The following is a 23,322-nucleotide window of genomic DNA, read 5'->3' as shown; positions in this document are numbered from 1 at the left end:
TGATATTAAAGACGAAAAACTTTCTCGTCTCGGTCTTTTTTATACTCTGAACCTAATATACCAAGTAAGTTTGCTACGAAGTTTGAAATACCCAGAAGATAACGTCGATGACCCTCTATAGTATTTACTAGAGTAGATATAAATAAACAGCGTGGTGAGCTATTTGCTTTAACAATGTTCTTCTGTCCGTCCGTTTCTATATACGGGAACTTGTCCCTTAGTTTTTTATATTTATTTGAAATTTTGCACACGCGAAGTTCTTTTATGGAAAATTTTTTAATTTGACCAGATACGAGCGTTGCCTTTTATATTTCCGGCTTAAGGAACAAAATATATATTAATAATCGAAAATCGCTTTATTGTTTTTCAAAATATTCTCTTTTAATATCTATATACTTTAGCATGCGTTCTAACCATTTGTCGAAGCACTTTGGCCCCTCTGATTGAGGTATCTCCAAAACATGCATTCGGAATGCATCAACCGCCTCTTCAGGTGAGGAAAAACGTTGACCTCTTAGTTTATTTTTTATGTACGGAAATAAAAAAAGTCATTCAGATCCAAGTCAGGACTATACGGCGGTTTGACTGCTCAAATATGTAATTGTTTCAGTAAACGTGTGAGAGCTCGCATTGTCGTGGTGAAGAGTGATCTGTCTTCGGCGGTTGATTTTCCTGATTTCTCAAAAGAAAACTGGCTAAAAAACGGTTGTGTTCCCCTCAGAATTTACAGGTCTGCATTATTCTAGTGGTATGGTTGCGACATGGCCAGTTTTTCCAAATGCATGCTCCACATCGAAGCACTGCTGTCGTATTTCGACACGAGCCTTTTTTTAAGCGATTGTCTAATTATGTGGGACTCAACGTGAACAATAGTTTGCGGAACAATAACTGATTTTGGACGACCTTCGCGACATTTTTCTTGAGAGATCTACAAGTTCGATTGAGTTCACCATAACATCCATAAACACTGTTGCTTGATGTAGCTGTATCGCCAAAGATGGAACTAAGTTCATAGGTTCACTGTTGCTGAGTTAATACACGTCGAAAGTTTAAAAGATAATCGCGCGAATATATTTGCGATTTAATTATATTTTTTAGGCGAGATGAATATTTTAACTTATATTTTTAATATTTAAATATATATTAGTTATTTACTGTAAACAATACAAACACTGCTCGTATGTCAAAACGTTCTGAGTATGTTAAACATCAAAAATGTTAAACTTTACGATTAGGTTGTGAGTTGGCAGATTGCAGCAATAAGGTTGCAAAATACGAGATATCAAAAACAATCTACATATTTTCGCGAACTTTGGCTAATATGTCCGACCATGTTGTTCAAACCGGATCACTACAGCATATAGCTGCTCTACAAACTTACTGACGTTAATCAAGATAAAGATGACCTAATGCCCTTTTATGCTATAAGAAATGTACCTGTGAAGTGTATTATAGCTGTTTTTAAATTTGTTTTATTCATGTGTTGTTGTTAGAATAACTCTCGTCCAGTAGTCTTATTGACTGAGTCTCTCTTACATGTTTTATTTTCTACTTTTATTTCCACCGCATGTTGAGTTAGCATGTATAAAGCAGTTCACATTTTTTGGAACAATTTTTTGTTTCAATTTTACGAGAGATACACAGAACAAAGAGACGCTGCTGGACCAAAAAAAAAACCTTCTTCGACTTAATTTCATTGGAGCTGGTAAGCTGCTGAATTTACGATAAGCTTACGACTTCATATATATATTTGATGAAAACTAACAGATGTAAAGGATGTATATTCTAGAGTTACCACTTCGTTATTCTTCTTATTCTACATTCTTCTTCATTCTATAACTGCCACATGTATGAGTATGTGCGTAAATACAAGTATGTGTGCCTGATCGAACTTTTTGCACACAGTTGTAGAGATGGCATGCGAACTTTCCTTTCTTTTGTCCAAATATTAAGAATACTCGCCTCTTCTTACATCAGCTGCTCTCCAGTGGCAGAAAACGACAATCAGTGGCCGCTTGAAGTGCGCTCCGCCTTTCGAATTCGAGCAAAGCAAACGCCAAATCGCCAGGGCTATCGTTCGAAGCATCTCCGCTCTTACTACGAATGAGCATGTAATACAATGAATCTGGTTGTAGTTGGTGTTGGCTTTTGTGAGTCAACAATGCGGAAAATGGTAAAACATGTGAGCGTTTAAGTGCATCTGTGTATGTGTGTGTGCTACTACATTAGCAGGACCATTTCACACATGAAATACTTGCACACAAAAGCTGACTGCTAAGCAAATGCACACAAACACACATTTTACCGATTTTTAAAATCTACACGCACAAGCGAATACTCACCGATATTGTGCGCTGCAGCAACATGGTTACATAACCTGGCGCAGCACATAGAGCGAGTGGCTAGTATTTTCTGCAATATTTCTCTTGCTTCTGTTACATGCATTATCCTCTTCTTCTCTCTCTCTTCGGCTTTTCTTAAACGTTATGTTTTCATCCTTGTCTTTTTCCGCAACATTCCGCTGGAAGTGGCCCAAAGTCAATTTGACCTAAAATTGCTTGAGTTGCTAGCTCTGCCATATGCATGTTGCTAGTTGTTGTTGTATGTCTTATATATCTCATGACATCTCAAAAATATTATATATATACATATGTATAAATTTCTACTAATATATATAACATACCTGTGATTCAGTTTAGTTCTACTTAGTGTCGCCCAAGTTACTTGTACGTGTATGACTCGCAAGTGGACAATAACAACAAGCATTAGAGAAGTGGTCTCATCTTTTCAATATAAGAAAGGTTTATTATTCATACGAAAGCATAAGTGTTTAGGAAACGTTTGAAAACTTTGACTCAAGCATGACATATGCTATATATATATATGTGTATATATAATACGTGGATATTAACTAAATATTATACATTAATTTATTCCAGCTCCAGTGGCAACTGCATTCTGTGAGAGTTTTCAAAACTGACTGAGCATATAGAGATCTTCACCGTAAAAAATCAAGTAAGTTTTATTGTCTTGCGTTTGTAATCCGAAAACCTATATTTACGTAAAAAGTTATTAAGTATAATTTGTTAAAATCTGTGAATAAGTGCGAATGAGTTGGAAAACCTTTTTTTTGTAAATTAATAATATCAAATAAATGTGGACATTTTCATTCATAATGAATATAATATATAAGAATATAAATTAATTCGATCCGTTAAAAGAAAATAAATGTTTTCCAAGATCGTCCAAAAAAATATTAATAACAATAACTTTCGAAATTTTTCGAATTTCGATAAATCGTCAAAATAATATTTTTTATTTATCGTTTAGAACCAAAAAACGTTTATTTTAGTAGAGAAGTTCGACCTTCGAAAAAATGCAGATTCACTTGGTAGATTTGGGCTAACCTCTTTCGCACTTATGTATGATAAACGCATTTGGCCTCTCACGCATTCTACCATAGCAATTCTAAGTGCTTGGAATATTTTTATTATTATACTCTGCATGTGGCAAAACTATCTCGATTTTTGCGAATGCAAAGAACAATAAAGCAAATGCAATTTTGCGGGGATTTTCAGCTTATGGCGATTTGGCTGCTTTGCTGTCGCCCACATGTGTTGTTATTATTTTTGGTGAGCATCTTTTTCATTCTCTTTTCACTTGTCATCGGCGGTATGTTGCTGTCCCGAAAAGTGGCAGTGGATTTGCAAATGTTTCGCTCTTCTCGCTTTAAGTTCTTTCTTCGCCTTTGTTTAGATTTTTCACCGCTTTCGTTTTGCGGCTCTTGAAATGCGTGTGACATATGCAATTTTCTGCTGACAGTCGCATTTTTGCGATTGCTCTTTTCCTTTAAGCCACGTGTTCTTAATAGCTAATGTCGAGACAGCAGCAGCAAATAAGCAAAAGTGTAGCCCATCGCTTGCACTATCCGCCGTGCAGTTTCAGGTTGTTTCTTCTCTTTCGCGGTGGAGTTGCGCTAAATTACGCTTGTCACTCACGGCTAAAACATGAACTTTTGTACTCACTCCTTTGGTTGGTTTCACTTTTTAATTTTTTCAGGCTCTACTTCTCTTCTTTCTTCCCCTCTTCCACCCTTATTTATTTGGCTTCCGCTTTGCGGCAGTATTAGAAATGCACGCAATTAGCAGCAACTACCAAGCTGTTAAGCAGAGCGACAAAATAAAAGCAATAAACACTCATCACTGTGGAGCATTACTCATACGCAGTGTGGCAGTCGGTAGGGTGATTGTGTGTTGAACTCTCATAAAACATTTCTTGTCAAACAAAAAGCGATAAAAACTGCTATAAACATAAGCGCATTAATAGCGAAATAATATTATCAGCTCGGTTATTGCTTGCGCGCTCGTTCTTGTTGCTATATTTGCGTTGTCTTTATACTAGGCGTAGCCGGTTGTCTTATTATTCTTGTATAAAAATTTCCTCCACCAAGAATTTTTATTAACATTCATTGGCTTCTTTGATAGGATCCTTGTGACAGGCTTTGCTCCGGCTTGTGTTAAAGCATCTATGCGCGTTTTATAGCGGCGCTGTTTAAGTTAATTTCATGAACTTTGAATTAAGTCTTCTTAAATATTGCGCTGCGGAGCACTAACATAATTTTAATTTCCGATTCAAGCATATAGACCATTATCTATTATTTAGTGAACTGATGCCAAACTAATATATTTTAGCCTTAAAAATCTTTGCTTACGCGTTTCTTCTTAATTTTCTTGACAGTTGCTTGTTATTTCTCTTTAATCGATTCCGTAACAATCTTTGTCGATGGTGTGTTCATGTTCTAATAAAATTTTAAGCGATATTACTTGCTCTTCACTACATACAATGACGATGCTGACGCCGCTAACAAAGCATGATTGACTTTGTTGTAATATCGCGTCAACAACTTACGGCATAAAATATTGTTAATGACATGGTTTTAAGAATTCGACAGGCATGAGGACTCACGCCAATGGCAAAGTCATTAACTCGAAAAGAGCTCATGAAGCAGCCAAGCGGACGAGTAAAGCGCGCAATGCAGACTAAATGAGAGTCGCGCCGCAAGCTGGTGAAAGTGGTGGGTGAGCGAATAGGCGAGTGGGAAAAAAGCGCTGTCATGCTGCTTATTTATATAAACATATTATAGTCGTATCTCAAACGCCATATATTAAGTTTGTTTTTGGCTGTCACTCATGCTTTTGCAACAAACATATTTCAGCGTTTTTACGAGTTGATTCGCTGGAGACTATCACTGCCTATAACATCGCTTGCCCGCCTTCGCCTTACAAGCCGGCCATAAATGTGGCATGTGTCACACGACAAAAACATATGGGCAAAGACCGACAACCTAACAGATAGGCTGCCCGGCAGCCAGCCAGTGGAGCAGCTTAACAGCGTGAAGCAGACAAACTGACAAGCTGCTCAACCAGCGGACAGTCAGCGGAGAAAAACCGACAGCCAAAGCCATCAACGGCCGTACAACTGGGTAGGACATCCCAAAACGAGCGAACGAGCAGACAAGCGCAAATCTGGCAACTCCATCACATGACAGCAGCATTGATCGATGACGGCGCGGCAGCATGGCGCTCAGTGGTAGTCCCGAAACCCGCGCACTTTGAAGCTCACCCACTTCGGATTCACTTGGCCAACGTCGGTAGGATTGTTCTACAAGCGGATTAGAGAAGATTTCGCATCACTTCGCCAATCGGGTTTTAGCCACCATCAGCCAGCCTTGCACTTTCACTCATGTATCCACCCACTTGCATATAAAATATATGTGTAAAGATATTAGTGCTCTCCAGAGTGCGATGACATAAAATTTATTAAACGGAAACATGAGCAGCTTTACATCTTGTTTCTAGTTAGTTTTCGTTGTCTGTCTGTCGTTGCAGCTTGAAACTCGGAACGCTTTAACTCTTCACAAAACTACTTGCAGCTATGCTAAGCTATCAGTTGCTAGCATTATCGGCAGCTGCAGCTGTCCTTGCTTATTCACCTAGACTTTTCACTTCCGCTAGCATTACCAAGCGTGTGCAAGCGATTTTATTTTTCGCTATGTGAAACTTTATAGATTCATGCATGTACATATATACAAGTATATACGCCATATCTGGATGTATGTACTTAGATGAGCGCGTCGTTCGATTGACTTGTAGCAGCTTTGGCAACCATGCATTTAACCACTCTGGCTGGTCAGTTAGTTTTGCTTTTGGTGTACATACCATACATATATATAGAGTATATCCAATGACGTTGTTGCCATTAGATTTGATTTTATGTGCAAGCAATATAAAATTTCCGCTGTTAAAGTAAAACGGTATATTCAGTTGGTAGCGTTTTCCAGTAGGAAATGTTTCATGGAACACTGCACCATGCGGAAAAAAATTAAAATTGAATTTCGGAGATACTTAACTTATATAATTATTAATTCTTAACTTATCGAATTTTATATGAAACGGGTAGTCAGGCATAAGTATCGACTATCCTGTGACTTGACACATTTCTAATATCCTAATGAGGGTACTCATTCAATAATAAGTACATAGTTTCTCAACAGTTCCACAGTTCTTTGAACATTAACTGCATCGACTGGTTATATGTAAAAAGTGTTTCACAAGTTCATTTCCCAAAGACAAGCAACTTGTTACTTCTTAAGGTATTACTTTATGCGAATCTTATGAAAAACATTTAAAACATTCTTTGATTTAAAAAAATATACATCATCGATATAAGGTATGTAAAACTGCAATCCAATAAAGAAAATATTTTTTTTTAATTATAGCTAAATTAAAACCATTAGCAAATGCTCAAGCCATAGACATATATGATCAAAAGCTACGAGAAAACCTGACAATGCTTTGTGTTATCGCTGTATTCTTAGCTAAATTATGATCTGGACTCAATAACTTTTTGGTTTAAGTTGAAATACGTATTTAAGTTAATGTGTACTCTTATTTTAAAATATTATAGATATTAATTATTGTGCTTGCTTTCAAAGTAAGAAGTTGTATTTTCAGCAAAACTATGGCAATGACCAATATAAATTTCTACGCCTGTTATATAAACTCAAAAATTAACCGATTATCATCAATTTCAACATCGAATTAATTTTTATGACTAAAGTCTCGGAAACTAAAACTTTTTCAACAAGAAAAATCGACTCTAGTGAAATAAATAGTAAATCATTACATTTTATAGATATTATATTTCATCTTTAGTTACATCATTTGTGAGCTCTTTTTTCTGATTTTTTTGCAAACTACTTCAGCCTAATGACAACATTTCGATTTTTCGAAATTCACAAGTTGATGCGCAACTCCTTAAAGCAAATACTTCACGTTCACAGAAAACTCGCTGAATATTTACAGCCTCCATTTCTTTCGTTTCCGTCAAAGAAGGCTCTTAAAGTATGCTTAAATCATTCTCAGCCATCCACTAGATTAAATTACATAAACAAAGGGCTGTCAAATACGGCTTAATGTCAAAATTCAGGCAAACTTAGAAACAAGAAATTTTTGCGCACAGTTTAAATGAACACAACGGAACAAATTTCTTTAGCTTACATCACAGTCACACCAAATAAATACTTTCAGTCTACTCAAAAAGCGACTATGAATCAGTAAAAGTTACTTGTGCTAACAATATTATGCTCATAAGAATTAAAAATACTTTGAGAAATATAAATTTAGCTTAACTCATCAAAACGGATTTATGTGTACTTAATGAATGTCGCTTCAGCCTTTGAGCCAAATAATAAGCAAATCACTTAACTCCACCTCAAGCGCTGCGCTTCTTGATAATGATGATGATGATGTCAGTGTTGACAATTCTCGCAACAAAATTTTATTTGAGCTTTTACATCGTAACTGTTTTTACCAACTACAATTTGAGGCTAAAAATTAATACGAATTTATCTATGCGTAAATAAAGAGAAAATAGCACACACACATACACAAAATTCAGCTCGATAAGTGGAAGAACAGAAACTAGATACTTCATCAACATCAGTCAACAAAATTCACATTATTTATTTGTAATACCCACTTGTAAGTATTTTTAGATACACGTTAATTTGCAAATGTCACTGAGTGTGCTATTATGTGCCTGCGTGTGTTTGCGTGTGTCTGTGTGTGCGTTGGTGGAAACCCAGTTTGTAAAGAAGAGTAGAGTAAATTCATACGCCACAGCCACACTGACATGCTGTGCCGCATTTCGATTTATGGATTATTCAAAGTGTGCTGACATATAAGCACACAAACACAAACACACACACGCCAAGTTCTTGGCTGCACTGGCTGTCAGTTCAGTGCTGATTTCGAGCCTCAGCTGGCCGCATGACAGACGGTCGAACTGCTATGCCGTCCGTCTACTCTGCGCTCATAACATATCTGACAGAGAGATTGAATGACTGACACATCGTTCAGTTTCATCGCGGCGTCACACTAGCTGCTTTTTCTAGTTGGCGCTGCTGTTGTGCTGATATTAAGTGTGGTATTTCATATCGGCTGACAGGACTAAATGATGTCTTCAGTATTGCCATTTGTTGTTGGTATTTTTATTGCCGACAACATGTTGTATTCCCCGATTGACTGACTGACTGCGTAAGCACACCGCGCCTGCTTGCTATCAAGCTCTCGCCTTCTATCTCTCTGCCTCATCCCCTTCTAGCACACACCATCTCAGCTGAAATCTTTCATTGTTGTTGTTGCGGTCAAACTCTTCATATCTTTGAGCAGCACGCCCACATCACATTGATTACTCATTCGTGTCTGTTATAAATTTTGAAATTGAATGTCTTGTAAATTTTACTTAATACCACAAAGTCTGCGCAAACGAACCGTCGCCTATACATTCATACATATATACATACTTATGATTATATATAGAATTTTCTGTTTGCAAACACCTTCAATATTTATTTGCATTATATTTGATTGTGGTGGTGGCCTTGCCGTAGTAACCTTTCTTGGACAGGTTTTCTCATTTATTTTATATGCGGATTTAAATTCACTTTTCGATTGAAATTGAGCTCAGGTTCGGTAAATGCTTTCACTGTTGGTTGCGCGGCTCCATATCGTCTGCTTGCCGCTAGCTGATAAGTTGGTCGTTGGTGGTCATGACTTGGGGTGCACTGATGAGTTTTTGAGAGGTTTAGCTTTAATTCGTACATCGTTTTTGCATATCTGCACTGAATGCGGCCGCATGTGAAAAGCAGTACACGGCGGCAAATAAAGGTATTAATATTTCAAGCGATTCAAAGATGTTGAGTCGTGCTCATCGTTCGGATGCTTATATCAGTTCTGGAGTTGGTGAATTTTTTTTTCGACTTTCTAGTGTCCCAGTATTAGCACTTCCGACTGAAAGGTACTTGCTGGCTATTTGTAAAACTAAAATATTCGAATAAGATTGAACTTTGTATTCTGATAAATAGTAGCACGTAAGAAGGGGAGTAGTAATTTCTAGTATAATAAGTGCCACAGTACTGCGGTATTTTACACTTTGAAAAACAAGTTAATCTTATAATGTGGAATTCATCTAACTTGATCTCAAATGATACAACGATTTTCTCCAAGGCCGATTTGTCTCAGTCATAGAATAGAAAAACTCTGATTTTTTTTAAGTAGACTGCAGATGATTTCTAACTAAAACGTATTGAAGAAATTTGATTTATTATTATATATAGTCATATTAAAAAAGTATTTCAGTATTTTTATTGCAGCATAGTTTTATTATACAATAGTAACTATGATTTATTTCTAACCTCAAAATTTCCGATTTCTTTATGAGGAGCAAGTTTCACAAGAGATATAGTCTACCACTTTAAAGAGAAACAGCTTTTATTTAAAAATTATAGAAGAAAAGTATTTCATTCCTCTTTCAAATTGCAAATCTATATTTCGTGTTATCTCCCATCTACCTCCTAGGATATCATAAAAGATTCCTCCTTCCAATATGCAAGCCTATCAGCTTTAAAGTTCATATTGCTTAATAAAATAGAAAAAATAGAATAAAAAAATGTTCTTGGTTTACTCATTAAATGTGATTTTTGGTAAAGAAATATAAAATTTGATCCAAATCTATACTGGTTTTCTGAATATGGTATAGTAGCATCGGCATTACGCGTTAAATTGTATATAGCTACAATAAAAATTGTTAACTACGGTTGCTTCGACGCTAGAATAGCCTTCACAATTAAATAATATTTTACTACAAAAACTTGATTGGTATCAGCGGTTCCGACAAATGAGCAGCTTCTGGGGGAGCAAATGACGTATCCAATATTTTGGTTCGATATCTTAAAAACTGAGGGACTCGTTCACGTACATACACACAGACAGAAAGATTTTGTAGGGTCTCCGACGCTTGCCCTTGGGTGCTAAAACTTTTTGGCAAACTTAATACCATGATATAATAAATGCTGAAACCTTCGAGCAAAATAATCTATCGAAATAATGTCATAACAATTTTGCCTGAAACTCTCTTTATATTTTTTTCTTTTTTGCAGTGTACTAAACTAAAATGTAACAGAGTATTCCAAATTGAGACGTGTACGCCCACCTTCCTATCCACTTACATATTCACACAGCTTACACAAGCTTTCATCTAACTTAGACACTTTATTACATTTATATTCGAGCACGCCTGCCTGCAAGTTTAAATTAAATTCAAATCAGTGTATTCGGTTACATTCGCATCCTTTTGACGTGAAGATAATTGAATGGGATCAGAGGTGATTTTCCCTTTGCCAATTTAATAAGTAACACATGCAGAAGATAGTGTCAAAAGGTGCATGGCTAAACAAATACAAAACAAACACACAATCACACAAATATAATAAGAGACATATAACCTTACATAACGGTATGGGTAACTGAAGGCCAGTGTGTAAGGGGCGGCAGAGATAACAGTTGGTTTTGGCGAAAGAAAGAAATATTATGTTAGACAAGTATTTAATAGGTTGAATGAACAAATGAATGAATGAAAGGTGTTGGGTATCAGGTGTGGGTATGTCCATGTATATAAAAAAAAATGTATGTTTGTGTGTGTGGGTTGGTCAAAGTGTTGAATTGTGCTATCAGTAGATTTCTCAATATTGCCTCAAGGTGTTCGCTTTGGTTTGTTGTGCACGTTGCATTCATGTGATATCTGATTGCTTGTGAATGTGTGCCTTCTTCTGTGAATTGTTTTGTTTGCTTTGAACTCTTGGAATTTGGATAATCATTATGAAAGTTGAGTTCTCACCAATGTGTTTTGTTTTCGTATTAATATAAAGGTTGACATAAATTATCCTTACCTTGTTTTTCTTTTGTTATCTATAAATCATATGTGTATGTGTGGCATAGTTTTGTTGCAGGAATATGGTGTTATTATTAAATGGGAAAAGCACCTTTCTTAGGTAAATGATTTTTCTGTCAAAGCAGAGCACATTTAATTAAATTTAAGAAATTAAGGTATGCATCAAGAGTAAATGGAAATTTCTAATTGGTTTCTAAGGCTTAGCTCTGCATAGATTTTTTTTGTTATTTAATACAAACTTACTTAGAATATTTATAGACCTCTCTAAGGCTTTGCTTTTCTTGATATGGTAGATATTTTTGATAAAAGAAGTTTATGATTATTTTTCAATGAAATATTTTGAAAGCTTTGAAGTATCAACAAGAAATATTATTTTGAACTGTTGAATAGAAGAAAACATTTGATTTCTGGTGCTCCGATTCTCATATTGAAAAGATAGAAAAGTACTCAAGGATAATTTGGACGAGCTATGCCAAAAAAATTTCATTTCGAAAGTATGTATATGAAGTCAGAAAAGTGATTTATGGAAAGTTTAGCACCGACACAGCAGCTTGTTATCTTCGATGGGCGGAAGGCTGGTCTGATAGTAAAATTCGAAGCGATTCTTCCCTCCTGAGAAATTACAACATATTGGTAAGATCGATACAAGAAGTCATTCCTAGAGTGATATTTGATGGGTGAAACGGTTCTGTTAAAAACTACTAAAAGCGGTATACAACTTTACAACCGCGATCATAGGAGAGGATTTTAAAGGAGCCGCTGTTAAAATTTTACGAATTTGACACTCATATCTCGAGAGCTGCTCAACCGATTACAACCAAATTCGTTAGCTAACCATTATTTTGACATTCCTCAAACACAATACGCTAAATTGGATGAAACTTTGCACAAATACTGCCATTTTAGTGTGCCAGCTGATGACTAAAATGTATCCAAATGAAATCAAAACTATTTAAGCACCCAGGTACCAAATATATGGACGCCAGTTTCAATAGCGAACTTTTCTTTTTATTGAAATTAGTGGTCAATCTGTGAGATATATTATAGAAACTCAGAGAAAATCTGTATCTGATACCAATAAGCCTGTGTCCAAAAAGCAGAATCAGATAAAAGAAGGTCAAATTATTAGACTAAATACTATTCACGTATACAAATCCATATCAGCAAAGTTTTAACTTACCTTCGTCTAACTAAACTTCTTCTAATTTCCAAATTTTATAGAATCTCTTATGAACTACAAAATATACTTACGCTCCCTTAACCTCTGCATTGCTAAATCAAAATCTCACTTGTCTCTCAATTTTCATTTTATGACTCTGTGGATACCATCTTCAAAAGTTGCTTTAAAGGACCTTTATTTTCAACACGATGTTAATATCTTTTCTTTCTATTTCCCCCTTACTGCCGTTCTCTGATTTATTTGTTTCGTATGAAATGCTAATTAGCCCACGGCAGTTTTGTAATCTATAGATTTAAATTCCGCTTTGTTTTTTTAATGTAAATTTTTGAAATATCCTTTCACTTTTCTGCACTTGTTTACTTGCATATACTTGTATCTACTTGGCTACATATACATGATAGACGGCCGCATTAGGAACTTATTATGAAGGTTCGTTTGAATTGTGAGTTCTTGCCGTAAGCTGCTTGTGTGAAAAAGCTAGGTGGGCAGCTGGGGTCAGCTGTCAACTTAACGCACCTGCCTACGGCGCTGAAACTGTCAGCTGTCAGCTTTTTAATACTATGTTCTTTGCGGTTATTATTATTGTACAAATATACATACATTCACATTGTTTATAAAATATATAGAGATTTGTGTAACATATATGTGTGTGTCAGAATAATGGTCACTTTATTAAATGTTATGCTTTTACTTCATGTAACGTTTTTTGTTGCTTTAAGATGCTAACAGTGAACACGTTTTTGTTTATTAACAAACTTCATTTCGATGGAATTTTAATATCCCTAACAAGTATATTTTTGGCCTAAAAAATGAGCAAGCTGCTCGGTTGCGGCTCTTTTATATTCTGTGGACCCGGTTTGAAGCGGTTTTTTGTTGTTTTTGTGCAGCTACTTTCATGTGGCTGATTTGCATTGCGTTCATTTTTCGATTTTAACATTTTTTGCTTACAATATTCTCTAAGTATAAGTGTCGACTCATGTACTTGTATGAATGAGTGGAATTTAAAGTAATCTTTTATCCATATATCTTCTTTTTTTACCATTCACGTGATGATTTTTGAGTAATTGCATGCATTTTCAATCGAATGTAAATTTTTGTAGAATCCTTTTAAAATAAATCCATACCATTTTTCCACTGAAATTTTTTTTTTAATTCCATTTATTGATTACCTACTTTTTTAAATATGTATTGAGAAAAAATTGTTTACCGTATATAATTTAAAAGCCGCCTTCCACTTGACATTATAATCGTAGGAAGGGTATCTGTTATCTGAATCATGAATCATGCAAAATAGCCGAAGCGGTCAATATTTTGTCATAAACAAGTTATTTTAGGAAGAAATCATAAAACACAGAAAATTATGGTAATTAGCATAGAAAGAAAAAATTAACACAGAAACATCAACAGAAATGGGCAGCCGAGCGGGAAGCAAAACCGCAATAACGCAAACATAGAATAAAATATTCGTTTAATAAGAAAGTTGTAAGCGGCGCGGCGCTGTTAGCTCCACACACACGCTGCCATATGTCAAATGTAGCCGCAAGTTTGCTTAAACATGGTGGCTTTGGCTACCACTCATACAAATGTGGCACAAAATCATCGTCATGTAAGGTGGCAACTAGCGCGCTTGATACGCAAGACTTGGCTACGCTGTTTGACCGCATTTATTTTCTAATTTTTTTGTCGCTCTTTGAAGTGGCCGCGTAAATAAACAAACGCTGCTTTTGTGTTCTGTGGTCACACAAGAGTATTGTGCGCGTTTGCTTATATCCTTTTTATATACTAACATAAGCGCCGTTATGCTGGTAGCGCTGTAATGAAGTGGGAGGCGAAAAGGCGACCGCATTTGTGGCGGTGCTGAGAAATCGTTTTGCATTTATACTCTGCTGGTTTTACGAGCCGCAAATGGAATTGAGTTGTAACTACGCGCTTATATGAATTAAAGTGTACGTATGTGAGTAAAGACTTTTCTTATTCATTACATCTGGATTCCTTGTTGAGTTTGTACGATTTTTTGTGTGAATTTATTGTTGTTTCACAGCTGTGCTCACAGCAATGATCACTGTTACTATTACATCTTAGTTTTTTTCCCAACATTAACATTACCATTATCATTGTTATTACACTTATTATGCCATTATTATTGCTATGATCAACATTAGCATTACCATTACCCCACCATTTTATTTTAATTACCATTATTATTAGCATTACCTTTATCTTTATTGTTGTCATTACCATTACTATTACCAATACAATTAAAAGTACTATTGACATTGCCATTGTCATTACCATTACAATTACAAATATCGTTATCTTTATCATTGTTGGCATCGTCTTCATTGGCATTACCATTACCATCATTCTAATTACTAATACCATATTATCTTTATTAAAATTACCCTTATAACAATAACCATTATCAAAACCATGATTATTATCACTACAATTACTATTACCATTAGAATTACCATCATAATTACCAGTATCAGTACCATTATTTTGTCATTATTATTTTCATTCAGTAGTTATTTAAATTTCTTTCGATTACCATTACAATTATAATTACCAGTATCATTATCATTACTATTGCAACATTATTGTCATTAAAATTACCAACATTATTCTCATGACCATTATAACTATAATTTTCGTACACATTTGGGAAACCTATGAATATATATTCAGATAGGAAATAAGTTAAAACAATCGAGCATTAAAATATCACTGCATATATACTTTACTAGTAGTAATAATAATAACAACGAACTCTAAACTGGAACTTTTAAAATGAAGTACCTTCTAAGGCTGCTAGTCATGGCACCTATGCAGAATATGACATATTTTTCATACAAGTATAATTCGAATACATCACTAAGTCGTTGCTAAAATTATGTGATAAGTGTCAAGTGGTAAGTGGCAAACAATATGAGGTGCAATACATGCTAAAGCAAGCAATAGTTAAATAATAAACATTTTACTGTTCCAACAAAAGCGCCAACAAAGTACTTCATTTGAAGCGAAATAGCCGAGGCTTACGGCCGACCGCTTGTTGGTGCGCCACATTTACGTTTCGTGTTGAGCTTTTCATTCCATAAACCATATTCGTATGTGTGCGCATCTTCCACTTCCCAGCTTTTACTTTTACTTTTTATGCTGTTTGTTTAGTATATTTGCTATTTGGAAGGAAAATACTAGTTGGGTGAGGATCTACGAGGTACAATACTAGATAATATGTGCGTCAAACTTCTGAGAAAATCATTGTGAATATATAAGTGTAGTGCTGCCATATGAGCATATATTAGCTCTATTGTGAACCTTTTATACTATTATTTTTATTACTTGCTTCCGTGCTGCGAACTCCTCTGAGTACTTTTCAGGAATAGCGAGAAATCGCTTTCATTAATGCTTGCTGGAGGGTCTTCAAGAATATTGCAATGGGCATAGGTATAAAAAGATACATGTATATATATTAGACATACATATATTGTAGACAGCAAGGCTTTCTGTTCTGCTAACAGTTCTAAAAGTAGATTATTTTCGCCCACTTGCGCCAACATATAACGAGAATAGCGTATATGTGTCTACAACAAATTGCCCAGCACCTATCATTGATTCTTTTTATATTCCTCATTGTTGTACTTATTGCCTTTTCTTCTGGCACTTAAGTAGCTTTCTTTTCCACTACACTTCATTGCCACTGTCGCACTTGAGGCTATCGCTAGCAACACCGTCACCACCTCCACTACCACAATATCAACCATCACTATCACCACCGTCCACAACAGCATTGTGACTATGCCATAGTCGTTTTCCGTGTAAAGCACCCGCCTGCTGATCGGCACTTTACTTTGGTTACGTATACGCCCCGTAGGCCACAAGTGAACGCCAAAAAAGAGGAAAAATAATATTCGCTGCCACTTGCCAAAGAGATTAACATGCTGTTTATCTACGAAAATGTTTCGAGTGCTATTGTTTGTTGTTGTGATTATTGTTGCTTGGCGCTTTTGTGACTGCTTTTGTGTGTGTGAAGGTCATTTGCAGTCCGTTCATGCCTGAGCGCCTAATGACAACTTAAGTGGCCGCAACGAGTAAGTCATATGCACTGGCATTTACATCAACATTTGCAAGTGTGTTAGTGTGCGTGTGTGCTTTAGCGTTATGTGCGTTAAGTGGCCAGCATGCTGGCGTGTGAGTGAATTAGTGATGAAGCTGAAGTGTTTGGGCATGGGTGTATGTATGTATTTATGTCTGGCTTATTAGTGCGCCTGTCGGTTTCACTTAATGCTGATGACTGTTGACCGCAATTGCCACCTCATCCTTTATCCACCTTCTGCGGCTGACACTTATCTGCGTTACGAAAAGAATATAAACGAGTTTTCATGTTTATGCGCTCGAACACTGCGCTGTTGCGTGTGTGTGTGTGTGCGCGAGTTTGAGTTGTAATTATTCTTTGAGTTTTCATTAGACGCTCGTCCTTCCGCTACTTTCCTTTCACCTTCCTTAACACTTCAACTTCATAAAAGCTCAACTAAGCAAACAACTATGAGTTGCGTTTATTAGTTGGCGAAGGTCTAAGTTTTTATGTGTTGTTGTTTATGGTTGGTTTTCGCAAGTTGTTGCCATGAGTAGACAACTTCGTTCTGCAGCAAATTGCCTGCTAATGTGTTTGTTAAGCATTATTTTGTTGTTTCTCGCCAGTTGCAGGTGTAGCTGATGACCGTCACAATGACGCTTACGCCTGGTCAAATATCGCTTTAGCCATTAACTGTACTCGCACATGTGTAAATCGCAATTTTGTGCGTGTGTGTGATTAGTTAGTACTCGTATAAGTTATATTTCATAGTTATATGGATAGTACGGCTTTTGGTTTATTTTATGGTTTAATTGTTTAGATTGGAACACAATTTTTGTAAATGGTTTGGCGCTAAATTTAATTGTTAATTTTTTCAGTTTAATATTTTATACTTTTTTTCAGCCTTTCTTTGCGTTTATTGAATTGTGATTAAAGAAAATGAATTTTTATTGGGCTAATTTTCGTCGAAGTGTTTTTTTTTTAACTTTACACTTAGTTATTTCTTGCTCGTTAGCATCATTACTTTTAGTAAATATTCATAAGAAATTCCGTTAGTCTAATTTAAGATTTAGTACTAGCTTAGTATATTTAGTAAATCTTTAACTAAAATGGAGTAGTTTGAAGTATACAAAGAGCTTGTTTACATTTAGTTGGGCTAGATTTTTTCCAGTCAGTCTACATTTATTGATTTTAGCTGCAATAGATTTTTGAACGTATGGTTGAGTTAACAACATGAAATTTTCATATATATTGGATATGGCTAGGTTAGGTAACCTTCGTGTGTTTGTATGTACTTGCATATGTATGTATGCAAATATGAAAATTTTAGATGTAAAGCAAGATATGACATGGGAAAGGTAGGCAAAAAAATTTTAGGTAATAAATAAAAAATTTGACTTTGAAAAAATTCTTTTTAAAAAAATGCAAAATGCTTGTAGTACTATTTGCAAATTTTGTAAAATTAACATTTCAGGATTAAGGTTTGCGTAAAGTAAAAAAAAGGTTTCTCTTTATAATATTAATAATTATTTATATATATTTTAATACAGCTTTTCTAATGTACCTATTCATTTTTATTTTTTTGAAATGACACAGCATTGTTTATTGAGAAAAAATGATTGAGTCACATTGGAATGCTGCAATAATATTAATTTTTACTGTGCTCTTCCTTTTTAAATAAATAATTAACATTTAGTTGCTTCTGTGGCTATTCACCGCAACCATAAATTGTATGCGGTCTGCTGATTATTATGTATAAATACTGATAAATACTGCTAATATATTATGTAATGCAAATACTTGTGAATATAATAACTAATTAATAAATTACGGAAATTTATGCATTGCTCACTAAAAATTAGCTAAAATATTTGATATAACATTTTAAAGGGTGACCTGAAGTCGCAAAAAAACACTGCTACAGTCACTTCGGATTTTTCCGTTGATGTAACTTAAACAAAATAAATTCTCAACTAGCAGATATTGTCCGTACAATGACCTACAGTCGAAAAAAAGACAAACATTGGCAACAATCGGCGTTTAAAAAAGACGGTTTAGTTTTACGTAAAATTTTGGGTTGTTTTTGGAATGCCAAAGTTCGATTTTTGATAAGATCAAACACTGGTAGGTCATTGTATGGAGAACTATAAACAATACAACAAAAAAAAATTGATAGTGATTATATCATTTATATCCGTGTAATCACTGCAGCAAATTTAAAAAAGGTAGTTTCAATAAAAACGCGTTTAAGGATTAACTGTGCTGCTTAAACTGATCGAGCTGAGTGGGTATATTTTTGAAAGCTGTAACTCAAAAACTATTAGATAAATCGATCTAAAATGTTAGTATGCTATTTTTAGAAACATAAATTTTTTTTTTCAAAATTTTACATTTGAAATAACTCAATAATAGAAATTTTGCACTAACTTTGTTTCAGTCCTTGCCCTATTATTTCATTAAAACCTGCAAAACAACTAAACATTTGCGTTATTTGCACTGTAGATAAGCAAATACAAGTTCTTTTTTTCTTTAGATTAGTCTCAATGCTTGCCAAAGGCAAAACTGTAAATAATATTTACCTAAATTTATATTTGAATTTTTAGTATTAAGCACTTTTGTTCATTTAAAATATTTTTTTTTCCTGTTTTCAATTGCGTCCCTTTAAGCTCATTTCAGGTTTAATTAAAAACATATAACGAAGCACCCGTCTTGTCCTACAACTCGTTAAAAAATAATAACAGTTTTTGCTCCACACTTGTTAAAAAGTTTAATTAAATAACCACGAATCACATTTCATTTAATTACACAATCTAAGCAGCCTACTTTACCCACATACATGAGCGAACACTTTGTGGTCGGACAGGGCGTATGAGTGATGTATGACTTGTAGTGTAATGCTTGAAGAGGTGAATGAGCTACGTCATTTGATAAACAGTTGTAACACATGTAATTAAAAACAAAAACAACAACAATAACAAGTGAAGGATAATATATCAGATATAACAACACAAGTGGCGCTGAACTTTTAGGTATTTCACGGCATATTCCGGCTCGGTTGTAATACATACATATCTACATATATATATATATGTGTAAGTGTACTTGGCAGCTACACCGACGCTGCTACATTTAATGACAGCAAATCTGTTTGGTAATCACACGTAATCAGGAAAGATAAATGCGCATTTATGAAAAGTGGTGTCAGCAAAAGAACATGGCGCCGCTGTAGTCAAGTTGAACACGCGAGCATAAACACACAGACACACGTACATAAACTTACTGATTATACATGAAAACATGTCAGAATGACAGCAAAGTCAACGGCTTGTGTCATATTTGATGCGACTGCTGATTTTTTGTACCACTGTGTGTGAATGTGTGTATGAATGTGTAAAATTAGGCTCTGCAACTTAACTTGCCATTTTGGCAGCAAAAGCCATGACAAAAAAGAAATGCAAAAGCAAAGTAGCAAGCTGAAAGATAAGCAAAAATGTATATAAAATATATTTGAAACTAAATTCTACGGGAGAGGCTTCAAAGCTGTACATACACAGAGTTATTTACAAACAGACACTCATATGTAAACATATGTGTATAAGTATGTGTGTTTTCGAAAGTCAGAGATGAGTGTGAATTTACATATATGTATATTTAGCGCAAGTTTTTGTTTATTTTTGCGTTTGGCGCAAAGAACAAAAACAAACAGATGACTTTTGCTTCCTTCTTGCTCCGTTATCTAAAGCAAGGGGCTGCTTTGCTAATGAACACTCATGCACAATGACGGATATACACATCGTTTATTGTTGTTCTTGCAAAGAGTTAACTTTACTTTGGCATTGTTGTTTTTGCACTGGTACTTATAATGTCAATGATATGCAAACATGCCGCGTGGCGTAACTTCCTCGCTTATATTGCTCTGTAAGCATGTGGCCGGGCCTATCTGCTTCCATGAGCCCATGAAGAGTGTACATTTTTTATTTTCTTCTTTTTGGCAGTTATTAAAAATTAAGCGACATCTCTTCGGTGCTCAGCGCACTTGCGGAGTGTGGAAGGGCTCAGGGTTTGCACAGATAAACCATTAACTTTAATTTTACAGCAATCAGATTTCGCATTTTATGGATAATTATTCAAGTAAAGCTTACGTAGGCATTGGGGGCTTAATGAAATTATATTAAATATTTATTTTTAGGTAAGGGCTTTGTAGAGTCAAGAAAAGCTTTCATAAAAGCGCTGCTAACAAATAAATAAAAATTATATTTGAAATTAGTCATCTCAATGTCTTCTATGCTAGCTAGCTTTTCTCAAAAATACTGGTTATTTGCTCCACTGAAGTATACCTGAAGAAATTTGTAAACTTAAATATAATTTGTTTTTGTTTTGTTTTTTAGTTGGCAACTCTTTTCATTGTCTCTTTTAAAATGAAGGCTTTGAAACATCCAGAAATCATATTACTAAAGCTGCCATATTTTACCTATAATATAATTTCAAAACAGCAATCCTTTCTAGTATTGATGTACTTAATAAACTTAGTTATTTTATAAAACTGCATCGATTAACATTTTTTTATCTAATATAATTGATTCTGAAAAGCTAACCATTACAAATTCTGCTAAAATCTAGTACAGTACTAGTGGTGCGTTTAAAATATTATACAAGTATTTATAAAATTAAAGTATTAAATATGACATATATGGCAACCCTTACAAATCACGAAAACTACATATTCAGTAAAACTAAAAAATTAAATTTTTCCGGATTTATGTAATGAGGTGGCAATCCTATGTAAATTACTAGAAAATCTCTCAGATTTTAATAACACTTTGAACATACCTCGCCTATAACCTACCAAGGTTTTTCTTAAGTTTGTGCATATTTTCTCAAAGCGCACATACCTCCGCAAATACTGCGTACTTAACCTAAATTTGTCTTCCTTTGCCAATCAACGTCTTACAAGTTCATAACCGTGGGCTGTGTACAGAATTACTAAGCCATGGATATACACATATACACAACATTTTTTTGGAAATATAACTCAAAAAGTTAGGCGTTAAAAAGGCGAAATGAGCAGTGAATTATCTTTTGCCGCTCATCAAATGCGTTTCAAACTTTTCTGCATCAACGCGTAAGCAAAAAATATATCTATATACGAGTACATATACACACGCACCGATATATAAAAGCGCAAAAATTATTTATGTAAAAGTGAAAAAGTTTCGCTCATCAAACAAATGTGTCGCGAAAGAAGCTGTTGCAAAGTGAAGCGTTTACCATTGCCTCGGCGCTATCGCTAATGGTATTTACTTGCTCCGCCCTTTACTCTGCAGCCGACTGCCTTGCCGCGTGCTTCTCTATTCCGTTTGGCTTTGATAACGTTAATAAAAAGCCTTTAATCCATTTCTCAGCGCAAACAGAAGGCCAAACAAACATTCTGCATATACCATAAACTTACATATTAACAAGTATTAAAATTACACTGTGTGTAAATGCGTTGAAGAGTATATAAACCGCATAAGTTTCCGATGTACCACATATGCATAAAAAAGCGTTCTTGGTGGCTGTTGTTTGAATTTATAAATTTGTGTGCTTTATCGCCTCTAATATGGTAATCACTGTTGACAGACAAAATAAAAGAATGAAAAATAAAATTAGGTGCCATAAATATATATAAAATATATATATATCAAAACAATGTTTAATTTAATTAAAGTTGGAAGTTTTAAAATGAAAGTGCATGTATTATGCAGTCCTCATGAGCTTCCATATGGTTTTTGTCAGCTTTCATGCTAGCCTTCATGTAAGCTTTCATATTAACTTTCATTTACGCTTCGTATAAGCTTTACTGTGTACTTTCAGCAAAGTTTTAAACAAAGCTTTTACTTTGTTATATCTTTCCTGAGACACGCTTCAAATTATTTTAGTGCAACTAAAATAAAAATTAATATGTTAACTTAAGCTGACCATATTTGTCCCGGCAAAATTCGGGACATTTTTTTTTTAGTCATCGATTTTTTCGATATTAGAATTCACTAAAAATCGCTACATATAATTGGTGAAAGAGGAACATAATTTTATGCAATTAATTTTTTTTTTTTAATTTCTAAGCGCGGGGCGGCCGGGACGCTTAACTTGGAATTTGGACTGTCCCGGCCAAACCGGAAAGAATAACCAGCTAATGTTAACTGGATTAGTTTATATCAATATGTATTTCATAATCAAGGTGTACCAAATATGGAACGCAACAAGTCTAAACACTTTCCCGAAAATAGTACTTACAAAGATTCTGATATCTGTTTTCAACGTGACCGTTATACTTCTGTACCTCTAAATTTTAGACATTCAAGTAGCATGCTCAAACGCGGCCAATAACCATGCTGCCGGTAAGGCTTCTTTAAAAAAATCAGCATACAATTCGCTACTCAAAGGAAAATGTATCAAAAAGTTTATTCACTAAAAACTGCAAATTAAGTTTTAAGCAATTTGTTCATCCGGACCAACCCTTCTAATAATTAATTATAAATTTAGAATAAAATTTTGCTGCCTTTTCTCAGCTTCCTTATGTATTTTTTCTTTTTCCATTCACTGACATTTAATTGCTCAATTCATAGTCTTGATAAAATATGTTTCAATCTGCATATTGATATTCTTCTTACTTTCCCCACACATTTGCTCGACCCTTTGCTCGTTCCTTGCGCTGTGCTTCGTTCCGCTGGCGGCGTTGAATATTTAAATGGCGCTTTTTTGCAACGCTTTCATAATTTTCTTATGCATATACACA

General features: G+C 34.8%; 1 protein-coding gene across 1 annotated transcript in view; it reads left to right on the top strand.

The window, feature by feature from the left end:
- Window positions 1-23,322, top strand: part of beat-VI (beaten path VI) — a 293,763-nt gene that overhangs the window by 161,789 nt on the left and 108,652 nt on the right. Inside the window, exon 5 of the mRNA XM_070105889.1 lies at window positions 2,940-3,015. The gene's annotated coding sequence lies outside the window, so the exon portion shown is untranslated. The remainder of the gene's footprint in view (window positions 1-2,939; window positions 3,016-23,322) is intronic.

The sequence above is a fragment of the Bactrocera oleae genome, chromosome 2 (genome assembly GCF_042242935.1).
Source record: "Bactrocera oleae isolate idBacOlea1 chromosome 2, idBacOlea1, whole genome shotgun sequence".
NCBI classification, from domain to species: domain Eukaryota; kingdom Metazoa; phylum Arthropoda; class Insecta; order Diptera; family Tephritidae; genus Bactrocera; species Bactrocera oleae.
Note: the sequence above shows the minus strand (reverse complement) of the source record. Positions and strands in the feature narration are given on the sequence as shown.